This window comes from Miniopterus natalensis, chromosome 13 (genome assembly GCF_054644295.1).
Source record: "Miniopterus natalensis isolate mMinNat1 chromosome 13, mMinNat1.hap1, whole genome shotgun sequence".
Taxonomy (NCBI): Eukaryota; Metazoa; Chordata; class Mammalia; order Chiroptera; family Miniopteridae; genus Miniopterus; species Miniopterus natalensis.
Window position 1 is genome coordinate 31,121,417 of NC_142093.1, and position 14,617 is coordinate 31,136,033.

The 14,617-nt window shown below is 39.5% G+C and overlaps 1 long non-coding RNA gene across 1 annotated transcript in view; it reads left to right on the plus strand.

The window, feature by feature from the left end:
• LOC107528691 (uncharacterized) overlaps positions 1–6,212 on the plus strand; it is a 31,153-nt gene extending 24,941 nt beyond the window's left edge. The window contains exons 4-7 of the long non-coding RNA XR_015715523.1: positions 1,661–2,406; positions 4,057–4,112; positions 5,193–5,295; positions 5,934–6,212. This is a non-coding gene — a long non-coding RNA (uncharacterized LOC107528691). The remainder of the gene's footprint in view (positions 1–1,660; positions 2,407–4,056; positions 4,113–5,192; positions 5,296–5,933) is intronic.
• The last annotated feature ends 8,405 nt before the right edge of the window (positions 6,213–14,617 follow it).

Below are 14,617 nucleotides of genomic sequence, written 5' to 3' on the forward strand. Positions count from 1 at the left end.
TAACTTGCCAAGCAAAGGTTGGACGTATGATCCTTTATAGCTTTTTCCTCTCTCTTTTCAGTGATCTTCAAGGCTGATATAATTCCATAATAGAGTTAAAAATCCAAAGGAAGAAAAGAAAGAAAATAGACTTTAGCTCTTCATCATTACAACGGCCATACCACCTCTCATGAAATGTGACATAGTTTTGTCCCATAACCTTGCCAAAGGAAGAAAAAAAAATCTAAATTTTAAGCTGATAACTCGAATGGTTCCAGAGATATCAACTTGTGAAAAGTCATAATTTTGTATTGTGCTGAAAAGCCACCTTACAACACAGGGACGACCATCACTCTTTAATATCCAGCAGAGCCCCCCGCTGTGCTGTGTCAGTCGCTAGCAGCATCCAAGTCTGCCTGTAAAAGTAATTCACACTTTTTTCACAACACTGTTGCTTTAATTACCACTGAACTCTGCTGATGCTCAGACAGGCCTGGCAGGACCAAGAGAGGGTCAGAGCTACAAAAGAAGCAAATAGCTTTTTTTCTTCCTTACTTTATTATTAACAAACCATCTTTGATGGAAATGTTTCTAGTTCTGAGGCTAGGACTTAACTCTGAGTCCCCTTGGTGTATTCGTTATCAAAAAAGACCCACAGATGCCATTGAGAGAGAGAGAGGGATGGGAGTAGAGAGAGAGAGGGGGTAAAAAGTATTGCCTACAATCCTAATTAGAGATTAGAAATGTTGGCAAAGAACAGGCTTAGCTATTCAAAACTGGCCAATGGTGATTGCATTTCTCACACAGCTTTCACTTTCCGCAAACGAACACGGATTTCATGCAGTACTGTCTGGCTGGACAAATGTCAATTTGTCTACAATAAATCATGTACCAAAGAAAACCATAGAACTGCCCAAATCACCTAGTACATAAACGTTATACGAAGAATCCTTGCTTTATAAATGATACGACAGCAATATGATAGGTAGAACATCTTATGTGTAGAAGGCACCTTCCGTCCCAAATCACAAAATATTTATCTAATAAAACTATTCTTGTGAAACCAGCTCTCATGGTCTGCTTCACATAGAATCCAAGGGTGTCTACCAGCAATGTCACACATACTTTTAGGGAAGAAATAAATGGGCCTGTGACCACAGGTAAATTACTTAAAGGCTGCTACATTTTCTCCTGACTTTAAAATTCCATATTTAAAATATTACAATTTAAAGGTATACTGTGAGCTTGTCTTTGCATCATCAAGTAATCATGCTGTTGTTTATCATTTACTGATTCGTAATCTGGTTTGTCACCATTGTGCAGGGTTTAGCTGGAAAGCGTAGTGTTGTGATAAATTAATTAATACAAGTGGCATTTAATCATCAGATCCTATGGAAGACCAATTGAGGCATATTCCACGTCCTCTGTGCTTTGGTCCCAACCTTTTATTATGGATATCTTTACTGTCACCTGCCTAAGCCCTAAATGTGAGTGGTTCCAACATCAGATTACTCGTAAAAATTTCTCATGGGGTTGGGGGGAAGGCATTTAATAAATTGGGACATCTTGGAAGTGGGGTGTAGAATCTATCGCTGCAACCTGGTTTTTGTAGTTTCAGATAATGTGCTAGGTTTGGACAATTCCTTGAATCAAACTTTTCTGCTTATTTCCTTATTTTCAGCATCTGCCTCCTAGCACCTGCCATAGAAATCTTACTGATCATGCAAGTCTTAGTCCTAGCAGCTCACATCCATGCAGCATTTACTGATTTCTTCAGCTGATATTAGTCTCTGCCCTCAACACCTGGACAGCACTAAACACCTTCCCTGAGATATCAACCTTCTATGGCAAGTTGCATTATCGATATTTTTTTCTTTTCTCATATGTTTACCATATTGAAATGTAAGTTTTTCATCCAAGGTGTAGGCTATAGTATTTTTCCTTGAATCTATACTGTATAAAAAGATGCATTCTAACTGTCTGTGGGATGAATGAATGCCTGAAATTAATTTTATGTAACACGTAAAACTGCAAATCAAGTTGAAACGACTGACTCCTGTTCATATATTCATTTACATGACATAAACACTGTGTAGCAGACTGATTTTTTCTAAGGTGTCTAAACCAACTAATATATATTACAACCCACATGCTTTCCTTAAAATGTTGACAAATAGGCTGAGAATTCCCCCACTGAAAAGTGGGGTTTATGTTGTCTCGCCTTAAACCTGGGCAAATCTTTGTAATTGCTTCAGCTAAAAATAATGTTGTGGATGTGACCCTTGTGTCTCCTGGAACTAGGTCACAAGAAGGTGACACAGTTTCTTCTTGGCTTTCCATCTTGGGAGTCAGAACTTAAAGGCCCAGAACTGATATATAAGGAGTCTGGCTGACCTGGACCCTCCAGGCTGGAGCTACCACATAAAGGTACTTTCCGGTCATTAAAGGGAGCCCCCGTGCTTTGGGTCACCAGCAGTTTGGTTGGGACCCCAAACATTATGGAGTAGAGAAAAGCCATCCCCACTCTGCCCTAATTCCTGATGCACAGAATCCATGAAGATGACATATGGTCATTTTATGCCACTGCATTTTGGGGTAGTTTGTCACTCAAAATAAGTAATGGGAACTCCTAATTTTAGGCACTGGAGATCCAAAATGAGCAAGATAAATTATACATCTGCTCTGATGAAGCAGTATTCTATGATAAGAAACTAAAACGAAAGCACAAACAAGATAGAAACCTTTCATCTGGTTATTTTAAACTGTTCTGGTTTTGTAAAAAACAGCTTTATTGAGGCATACTTGACATACCACAAACTGCACATATTTGAAGTGTAAATTTTGATAAGTTTTGACACATATATGCACCTATAAAACCATCACCATAGTCAAGATAATGAACATATCCATCACCCCCAAAGTTTCCTTGTGTCTCTTTGTCACCCTTCTTTCCTGTGCTTAGGCAACCACTGATCTGCTTTCTGTCACTTTAGATTCATTTGCGTTTTCTCGACGTTTATACAAATTGAAATGATATAGCATGTTCTCTTTTTCATCTGGTTCCTTTTACTCAGTATAATTATTTTAAGATGTATCTATTTGTTGCAAATATCAAGTTATTCCTTTTCACTGCCAAGTGCTAGTCCATTGCATAGATATACCACATCTTATTTGCACATGTGCATTGTTCCCAGTTCTGAGCTATGTAGCTGTTGCTAGAAACATCAGGAGCAAGGCATACATTTTTATTTTTGTTTGGACATACATTTTTATTTTTATTTTTATTGAGTAAATATCTATGCGTAGAGTGGTTTGCCTTTTACATGGTAGCCTAAGAATACTCTTAAGGGAATAAAGTAGGCAATCTTAGGGCTCATCTCATTTGATTCCCATCTCTCAGATATCACTCACTTTAGTTTCTTAATATCCAATGTCTTGAAAACTGTGTGTGTGTGTATACTCACATATATAGTATATACATATACACACACATATATAGTATGTATATATGCACACATATAGCATATACATTTATAGTATATATATATACATATAAGTAGTATATATATGTATATATATTTATAATTTTTTTTAATTTGTTTTAGGTGGGAGGGAAAATATAGTCCTTGTTACTCCACCTTGTTATGGCCTCCTTCTTTAAATTTCCTACAAGTTAAGAACTTAAGAGGCAGGAGAATATTTGTCTCCTCTTTATGTCTCCTAAAATTTGCTTTACAAATGCCACTGGGTATTTGTGTCATGATGCAGAAGGCCTCTGAAGTGTGTCATCATGTCTGCTTTTGGCTCAGGGCTGTGCAATTTATTAGCCCCGTGACTTTGGACAAGTCACTTAGCTTCTCCAAGCCTCAGTTTCCTCATCTTTATAATACTAATACCAATAATCACAACAACAGGAACAATAATAATAATAATGAGAAAAAACAACCATCACCATTTTATAAGGTCAGTATAGGTGTAGAAACAAACTCATGAAAAATACCAAACACAATGTGTGGAACATTAGCACAATGTTAGGCTCTAGATAGATGCTATTGATTATTATTGGTATAATTTTAGGAGCAGTTCTCAGAACAAGAAGAAATTGTGTCCAGTCTCTGGATAAAACGAACATGGTAAATGGCTATAATACCATTGTATGAAATATTTAGTGATAAAAGTGTTTCCTCACACACTCAGAATAAAGGCTCTGGGTTTCATTCCCTTTTCCAAGTCCCATCCCTAGAGAATTGACATTATACAACCTTTACAAACAAAAGCTTCAAGAAATTCAGTCAAATCATTTTAAGGATCTGGAAAAAGAAGTTAAAGTTTGGTTAACAGAAATGATCCTCTCCAAGAGACTCATCCACTGGGGCTAAAGGAGGGTAGATGTGATATGGAGCCTAAGGCTGCAGTGAGTTTGCAGAAGGAAGATCTCCAGTTTGAATGGACTGAGAGTTTTCTAATTGAGCCAACCCCACAGCCAGATAAGTAGGCTAAGGCAGAGGACCAGCTTCCTAGGCTCAAATTGCTGGTGAATGCTACTTTTAATTAGTACAGTATTGAATAGGCAGTTAAACTCTGCGTGAGTGTGTCCATGTGTGTTGGCAATGGAGAAATTAAACTGAATCTCAAAATTTTGACTTTATTTAATGGCAATTTGAATCTTCATGTACGAGCTGGCAGGTGTAGACAATGTAGACTGCATGAGAGTTTAAAAGGCCTTTAGCTACTTGAAAATTTAAAGATTAGCTTTAAAAATTGCAACTACTTTTTAAGGACTCATTGAAAACTTGACTTTGCCTCATGTAGGGCTGGCATGCACTCTGATATGAAAGATTCATGTAAGGCTGTGCAATGCTATGTGCCTATTGAAGACCTAAGAGGAACTTTGGTGCCAAAATAGGATACTTGGGTTGTAAGAAGGCATTTTTTATACTACTATGTGCAATACATTTTTTAGATGTAGGCCAAAGTCACCATTGTCTTGAGCCCTGTGTTTTGCCAGGCCCATTTTGTTCCTTCTCGGGTACTTTTTGGTTCTCCTTAAGAGGTCAGACGTCCAAGGTAACAAGGGACTTTCCCAACTAGATTCTGAAACCTGCCCTCACCTAGGACATACTCTGGATTTACTAGACCCCCAAATTCCTGTGTAATGTTCCCAAACCACTTCCAGGGTCTGTGCAGGTCTTTCCTTTGGTCTGTCCTTTTAGGGCTGGACCTTACCAATATCCTCTGCACCCCTGAGAACTGGGTGCAGACTGAATGCTCACACACGTGAGAACTCGCAGAGTGCAAGAATGGGGAGAACAGGAGGTGAGACGGGCTGGAGTAAGACTTTTCCTCTTCTGCCAATTCTAGCATAGAACTCCAGGGAGCCCATAGATTCTAAATTGACACCTAGACATCTAGGTTATTAAGACAGTATATTAATCAAGTTAATAGAATAGAATTTATTTTAATCGGAAGTTTGCTAACTTGATATGTAATGATATTTTGACATATGGTATGTGAGCCTCCCTTGATATTCTTCCACCAGGCCCTTCAAATGTTAGAGGTAATCCTTTGTGACTTTATCCCAAATAGGTATTTTCTTCTCTCTCTGACTCATCTCCTTTTTGGTGCAATGGAAAGAAAAAACAGAGGTGAGAAGGACACAACGCTGATGAGTCAGCCAAATTATTTTGTCCTAAGGTGTCTACTTTATGAGCTACTGTGTAATTACCACCTCTGCAGCCTTCACAGACAATGTAATGAAATGCTTTCCTGTTTGGCATCTTTGGAGGAGAAAGTCAGCAGCATGGTCTTTAAGTCCTAGGCCTCCTGGATCCCTAGTCAGTCTCAGTGTCTCCCTCATTGTCTCCACAAGCTGTTTGGGATTCTCCAGCTAGTGCATGGGGGCCAGTTTAAGATGTCACATGGTCTTAACAATGTCTGTCACCCTTCTTCCTCAGCCTCTATCAGCCTCTCAGTGATGTTATACCCACCACCCACATCTGGTAAGACGGGGGGGCTCCTCTCTGGAAATGTTGTCTTCCTTATTTAATACCTTGACTTATACCTTCTTCAAGCTGCAGCTCAAGATTTCTCTCTTCTTAGGAACACCTTGCCGAGGCAGGAGGGAAGAACTAGGTTTGGAATCATAAAGAACTGGATTTCAAGTCAGTGTTTTGTTACATACTGTATCACCTCACACAGGTCACTCAACCTTTCAGAGCTTCAGTCCATCAGAAAGCAGGTATAAGGGGACCATCCTGACATGTCTGTTGGGATGATTAGGTGATATAATTGATATAAAGCGCCTGGTATGTTTTTTAGATCATTTCTTATGATGGCTTCTCAGGTCAACATAAGCACGTCTTCCTACATGTGTCCATAATTCTTGTAACAAACCCCAGGTAGCCAGAACAGCAATATAAGAGACACCAAACCATTAAAAATATAATGCATTTGCGGAAGGGTCACCAGTTTTTAGTGGATGGATGTTAGGATACATTCAGAAAATGTGCTAGAGATGTTGACTGAAACCACATTGGGACAGGCAGTTTAGATTAAATGAAGAAATTTGACCTACTGCATTTTCTTAGAATTCCTGTAGTGGATATGGAAGCTTCCCATATTCTTTAGATAAAATTCAATTAAACATCTTAAAACACCTCAGCTTAATGTATGCATGGTGATGACATGTTGCCAAGGAAAGCTTTGGGACATCGTTGCCAAAGCGTGCTTGCCATCCCATCAGTGATAGGTTCTAAATAAATGAGCGATGTCAAACATGGCATTATGCTTTGAGTCAAACGAGACTGTCACATTCTTAATTCCCATTTTTTCCCCAAACTAGAAAACTGTTTCATAAGGGTTTTTCTTAGTGCTTATGTTTCAAAATGAAATTCCTACGCATTTGGGATACTAATGATTTAGCCACATACCAAGTTGGAGTTTCTCCAGAGTCCGTGTGCTCCTTCCTGAAAAGGAAGAAGGCAAGCTGCCAACCAAAAGACTAGTTACAGGTTGCAGGCGGAGACCAGATTGGTGATAATTGCTGGCAGAATGCCCAGCGCAGTGTCCTGTACACCAACATGCTCAGAAAATGCTACTGGGCCCAGTCAGACCTTGCATAGCCCAACTAAGAGGCCTCCCTGGCAGACATGACATTTGCTCAACCTAGAGCAGGAAAGAAAGCAGTAGTATGGACAGTCTCCAATTAGCCAGAAGATTTTAATCTGCTTTGCAGAACTAATCAAACGGTTGTGCTTCCCCAGCGTTCCCGTGAATTGCACCCTAGCTGGAGGTTAACGGACTAAACAATAGCAGCAGCAATTAAGTGGATGTAAATGAATGTGATAGGCTAATTCTCACAAGGAGAACGTCCATGTGTCAGCGTCGGTGCACTGGTCTCTGGAACGGAGGGGGAAGTGGCTGGATAGAGGGGAATGTGTGGCAATTCTGCAAGGACGTGTGTGCTTCAACTTGACTAGTTGGGAAATTCTTTGGATGTAGGCAGGAGGAATAAAAATAAGTAATGACAACAGTTCTCTTCTATATATCCTCTTGTGGGAGGGCAAGAAAGAAAACAGCGCAATAAATACATTCAAGGTATTATGCCTCATGGTGTGCCTAACTACGAAGTAGATGGCTGGATATGGAATTGAGTGAAACACAAATCTGCCTACAATCAGGAGAAGGACAGTTTCATGACCCGGGAAGCTGAGATTTCAAAAGAGGACAAACTTCCCTGGACTTTTTCAAATGTGTAAGCGGGGACCGATCGGCGGGATAAGCAGGCTGTAGAGGTTGATTGCGGCAGGGTTTCAGCACCGTCTAGAAGGTCAGGGGTTTGGGGCAATAGGGAAACTTGAGGTTTTGCCTACGCTCTGTGCTTCAGCGTGTCATGCTTTTGGGGAAATGCCACATGTGCAGAACGGGGTGTGGGGCTTGGAGGGAATGTGAAATCTGCAAAAGTGTCTGGAAATTCTTTCCGACGCAGGCATCTGCAAGCATTGTGGGAGCCGTTTGAAAGAATGAGGTTGTCCGAATGCGGGGAATATAGCCTGCCCCCCTGCTGCCCGCTGCCCGGGCACCCCAAAGCCCCTCTTAGACGCGCTGGGTCAGGGAAAGCTGAGTCCCGTCCTCTGGCAGGGGAGAGTCACAGCCTGCATTTCCACATGAATCTTCGGAGGACATCCTTGGGTGTCTTAGCTCCCTGGTTGTAGATGGACATATCATAGATGGACCCGATTACTACCATAATGCATAGCCTGTCAAAAAATCAAAGGATGGAAGGGGAGAGCAGACCAGATGTGTAAATGAAGAAAGACAATGATAGTAGAACGCATGGGGTAGTCTTCTTTTGAAGACTAGTTTCTCAAAGGGCCACTGGTGCATTAGACTGAACTAACGGAAATTGATCGAGATTAATAGATTGGTAGATTGAGAAAATGAATTTTAAAAAATCTGGAGAAGAAAGGTGGATACTTATATTTATAGTCTTTTTTTAGAGTATGTTGAGAAGATTTTTAAAAAGCACAGTCAGATAAATCAAAGTTTTGAGAGTCAATGAAGCCCAATGAGGACCCAAATTATTTATCATTATACAAATATGTTATGTAAACAGTGAGATTAAAATAAACCTATACATCAGTGATTTCCAACCTTTTTCATTTCAGGGTACACATATGCTAATTACTAAAATTCTGATGCACACACAAAAATATATTTTTTGCCAATCTGACAAAAAAAGTATAATTTTGATTCATTCACACTGAACAGCTATTGTTGTGTTGGCTGTTATCATTTTTTTTTTTTTATTTGACAATATAAGGGAAAAGAGGTCAGTACCCCTGACTAAATAGTCAGGTATTGCATGTTTTAAAAATTCTTGTGGCACAACGATTGAAAATCGCTGCTGTACATGAATGAATAACTGGGTAGTTTTGGTTTTTAACCTTTCTGTTGCTATTTAAAATTGTATAATAGAAATCCACAAGTCCTAATTTCTGCCGGGATCAAACCTATGACTTTTTCTACTTACATAAATAAATTTTATTGAGAAAAACATCAACTTGAGCAATTGAATTTTAAGGAGTAAATACAAATCGAAATTTAGTTAAATCAGTTGGTCAGCTGATTTACATTGGTCTCCCTGTCCCATCCTTTTGTATACAAAGCCACAAAAAATGTGAAAGCAATATTAATGAATCTTATTTGGCAGATATAGATAGAAATACTACAAATATTACAAATTAGCAAGTTCTTTCCAGTAAAGCAGGAAGTGAAACGATGATGACTGGCACAAGTTGGAGTACCATGCCTCAGTGATTTAAATGGAATCACACTTTGTTGAGACACAAAATCTTCGAGGTTGTAATGCATCTGATCTGTATGTTTATCTGAAGACTAATGTTATTCCTACATATAGGTTGGCAGGAAGGGAGAAAAGAGAATGTAAAGTGAAAAGGTCAAGCAGTTTTAAAAGTATTTGCTGATAAGTTGAACACATCCATGTACTATAAAATACTGGAACCATTCTTATGAGCAAAAAATGTGAACACAAGGAAGCATGGGTACTAAGGCTTTGTAAAACAAACAGCATGCATTTAAAAGGAAAGAGAAGATAGAGGCATAAATTTGACTGCATTGAGATAGATTACTGATTTCATCTATAAGTGGAAGGCAGCGCCTTAGACGTACCTGGTATTATTCAACAAATGTGCAGTTTGAGGAAATATTAATCCATTTGGCTATTATTTACACAGACATATTACCACAATAAAAATACATTTTTCTCTGTATAAATTAGGTAAAAATGTATTTCTATTATGCTAAGCGTGAGGTAGGAGGCAAGTTAGGACTAGAAAACTATGCCCTCCTCTTTTTTAAGTAAAAGAAATACCAGCTCATGGGATCAACATATAACCATGTTCCTGATAAAATTATTAAAAAGACAAAGGGTGTGAGAGAAGAGTTAAAATAAATTTTGTTTTCTGATTCCTGATAAGCAATAAAAAACATAGTACCTAATGTACAGCATGGTGACTATAATAAAAATAAGGTATTGAGTACTGGAAATACAATAAGAGAGTATATTTCATGTGCTCTCATCACACCTACAAAATAATAGCTATGTGAGAAGATATGCTAATTAGCTTGACTAGTCATCATTTCACTGTATATACACATATCAAATCATCATGTTTTTAACCTCAAATATATGCATTTTATTAAACAAAATCAAATAATAAAAAAGGAACATAGTCTTTCTTTGCTCTAATATATTTCCCTTTAATTTCTGAAATTTATTAACATCTCTAGGGAGTCAATAGGGACCAGATGGGAAGTTAAAGATATTTATCCTATTTTTATTGGAGGAGAAAAGGTGGTTTGCTTACCTGAATTTATACAGTTATTATAGATGGGAAAACATGGATTGAAATCAGGTTCCATAGCACCTGATTCTGCAAAAAGGCATGGACGCTCTTAGCTTTTGGCAAAAACAAAGCAAAAACTCTTGTGGATCAAACTTGTATGAACTGTTTCTACTGTGTCAGGAATTACTCTAGATACTTGATGTGCATCATCCTGTTTCATAGTCACAATAAGTCAATAATTTCAATACTATTATTGAAATAGTAGTATTGAAATATTATAATTTCACTATTATTTATAAATGAGCAAACCGTTCCTTAGAGAGGGGAAGGGGCTGGTTAATGCACCCCCAGTGGGTGAACAGCTGGGCCATGATTCCAACAAGTAGACTGCCCACTAAAGGGCATTGTGAGGTTACAGGGGTACAGGGCATATATGTTGGGGCAGAAATCATTGCACTGAGTGATATTATTATCAGGGAATTTCTTTTAATTTTAAGATCAATCATTCATAAATGGCTTCTCCTCAGGGTTCTTGTCGTTTGAAGTATTTTAGGTATTAAAGAGAACAATTTTATCATGGCAGAAAATAGACATTCATATATCTCCTTTTTTGGCTCAAATTCCAATTCTTATGTTAATACAAAAAATACAAAGGAAGGAAAGGAAGAAGGGAGGGAGGGAGGGAGGGAGGGAGGGAGGGAGGGAGGGAGGGAGGGAGGGAGGGAGGGAGGGAGGGAGAGAAAAAAGAGAGAGAGGGAGAGAGAGAGGTAAAATCTGTACACATTATAAATGGTTTTTAAAAACTGTTCATAGCTATAGAGGGGCATGGCATTTTCCTAACAATGGTGTAAGATATATACAATGTACGTATATTCAAGGAAGGTGAACCAGAATTGGCAGCAGTGTGTAGCCATCAGTGCCAAACACTAGTCCATGCAATCTTTGACCTTTATCAAGGATGATGTGATTAGAAACGTTATTAAAGAAAAATGATTAAAATGGATAGGCTGGCCATTTTGAAAGCCATTCATTGCACATGTTCCTGTGCCATGTACATACATAAAATGTTTTTTTCTAGGAGCAAAATGCACTTTCAGGATTTGTTGTGAATTTGAACTATTTTATCCCAAGTTCCACGCATGTCTTTCTGTTCAGTGAGTGGTAGCACACTCTATCTAGTCTCTAAAATGATAACAGAGCCAAATCCCCAGGCATAGACCAGCCATGCCAGCCAGTGGACAGGGAGTCAGAATGTATGCAGTAGGTATTCATCATTCTTAGTCTATGGTATTAGCTTGGCAGGAGACCCTGACCTCTTCTAGGATGCAAAACGCTCTCAGGTTCCCAGGGTTTGGCATTAACTGCTATGGACCAATTATTGACTTCTCTGTGAAGTTAATGAGAAATGACAAGTTGTTGGGGGTTTTGCCTCAGTGTCTAGAAACCGCTAAGCACACTTTCCAGATTGCTATTACCTTGAGATTAACTTCTGACATATGGATCATATTTCACCATGCAAGTAGACATACACAGGTTTGATATGAAGCAAGCACTTACTGTTTATCCTGTGGACACATATGAGATGCACACATACTCCTTCAGGGTGGGAGATACAGAGCTGAACTCATACAAGATTTCATCCAGGCCCATAAATTCTGTTGCAGTGAACTGAACTGAACATAGAAGCTTTTGGATCAACATGTACCTCTAAGAAACATGAGTGACTTTTTATTAGTTTGGTAGAGAATGAAGAAAGCAGTATTAATAAAATACTAGAGTAAGAAAAAGTGAATACAATCATCCTCCCCCACTCAACTGCCCCCACCCGGCTCCCCGCACCCCCCACCATGATCTTCATTGGCTTTATCCTGACAATCTGACCTTCCTGAGCTGAGCCATACCCAGTCCTGACAGCCACATAAAACCCACAAACAAACAGGAAACCGGTGGAGTCTTTTCAGATTTAGGATCATGTTCAAGCTTATGAATCAGATTTTTCTATGTGTGGACATGACAACTCTGGAAAACTGTAATTTAGGACATATTCTCTTTATCCTTTTATGTAGAATTCCACTTTAATGTGATGCAAATGACAGTAAGAAATACATTCAGTGAGTGTTAAAGCCTTCCCATTAAAAATTCTGTGTGCATGTTACATTCTAATTCATGTACAGTCAAAACCCTGATAAAATCACACTGCTGATTTGACTGCTGCACTTATCGTATTAATGAGGATACTTTATGCCTTTTGAAAATTGGGATATGGCCCATTATGTGATTGTAAATGATGTGATTGTATCACATAAATTTGTTATTCAATCCCACCCCTCCCTCTAGTCAGCTCCGTATATAAGAAGATTCATTGGTGAGCCAGAACCGAGGATGGAAAACTGAACTGCAAATTAGACTCTTCTCCTTTCCCCTTTATTTCCATTTATAGAAAAGAACATCATAAACATGTGAGTAAATATGTGAATATCTATATCTATTTTTTTCTTCTTTTTTAAAATTTCCCTTAAAACCACAGGGAGAAGGTCACTAAGGAAATCAAAATGAAAGAAAAAAGCAGATGGGCCCGAGGCTCCCGTGGGTCTGTAGCGCCTGCCCGCACAGCCACCGCAGCGCCCTTCGCTTCTTGGCCAACCCCGGGTTGCTATTGCGTGGAAATCTCCCCTTCTCCCCTCCTGCAACAGGTGAGAGGTTTGAGAACTCTTGTTGACCAAGGTTTTCTGATTTTGAGTTGCATTTGCAGTCCTAAAAATACCTGCTCTTCTTTCTGTTTATTCATTTCTCTCTCGCCTGCCTAATTAGTCACCGTGTGCTCCCGGGGCGCCCAGTGGGAGTGATCTATAAACACAGCTGCAGGAGCCCTTTGGCTTCGCTCTGCCCTTGTGCCTCCTGCCTCTGAATCGTGGCATAGATGTCTACCTTGGTAAAGGTCAAAGAACTATTTTTTCTCCTGTTCATCACTAGAGACACAAACACCTCGTCGGACATCAACATCTCCAAAGTCCCCACAGAACAAGTTAGACCACCGCCAACAGAAGTGGCTTTAGAACCCTCAGATTAAAACAAAGAAGGGGACCACCGCCCTTTAGCTGGAGGAGACCACCACCCCTTAGCTGGAGGGGACCACTACCCCTTAGCTGGAGGGGACACCACCCTTTAGCTGGAGGGGACCACCACCCCTTAGCTGAGTAGCTCTCATAGCCCCAATTGCCTCTTTAATGATGGTCCCTAGTCTTATCCTATGATTATGGGAGAGAAGCTCACATCACAGACAGAGGTGCTTTCTCTCGCCCAAACCATAGCGATTGTCAATTGTGGCCTGTACTTCTGTGTTTCTTAAAGATTATCTTTGGCTTGGGATTCCTTAGCATTTATAGGCTGGATTCTTGTCTTTTCTTTTCTTTATTCCTTCAAAAAAATTATCTTTCGTTGCCTGGAATTTAGAGGGAGTGACAATGTCCTTCACAATGGAACACACCCTGGAGAGAAGTTCTTAGAGTTTGGAAATACAAATGCCCAAGTCCTTGACACCCACCTGGCAATCTCACATTTCTGACTCTTGTGCTTGCTCACCTTGGAACCTGACCTTTAGGCTTTGTCCAGCTCTGTGTTTTCACAGACCTCAGCTGTTGTGGATGAATTGTTGTTTTTTCTTAGGTCCGTCTCTGTCCTGCTGTAGCATCAAAAACATATAGTACCAGGTGTTCCCTTATTTTACCCCCACCCAAAAAGACAGAGAGATGCCATACAGAATGATTTTGCATAGGAGAATACAAAGATGATTGTAAATTGTATTTTTAAATGGTTTATGGGAAAAGGTAAGTTGCTTGACTTATACCAAAAGATCCCTGGGGGTCTTTCATGATGAGAGATACGTCCTTTTTTTACCTTATTTCAGATTCAAGGCCAATAAGAACTTTGTACAATCTTCTGGACAAAGCTTGCTACATCCTAATCTCTGCAAATCCACTCTGTTCTGTTCACCTCCCTCCTTATTAATCAGTTCTGCAGAGCTGCACCCTGCGCAGCACTGCTATACACGCTGCATTTTTATGCCTCTATTACTGCGTGGCCGTTCTGTATTTTTGCTTTACCTCTTACTCAGTTACTCACAGCTTGGTCTGTTGAATAGGTACCATCACTGCCTACATTTAGGCAACAGCACCTAATGTCATCTTGATTCACGTATTTTACCTCTTTTAGGAGGAAGCTCATTTGAGAAATCTTGGCTCTGCCTTTGCAGAGGAATCATTTACCTTCTT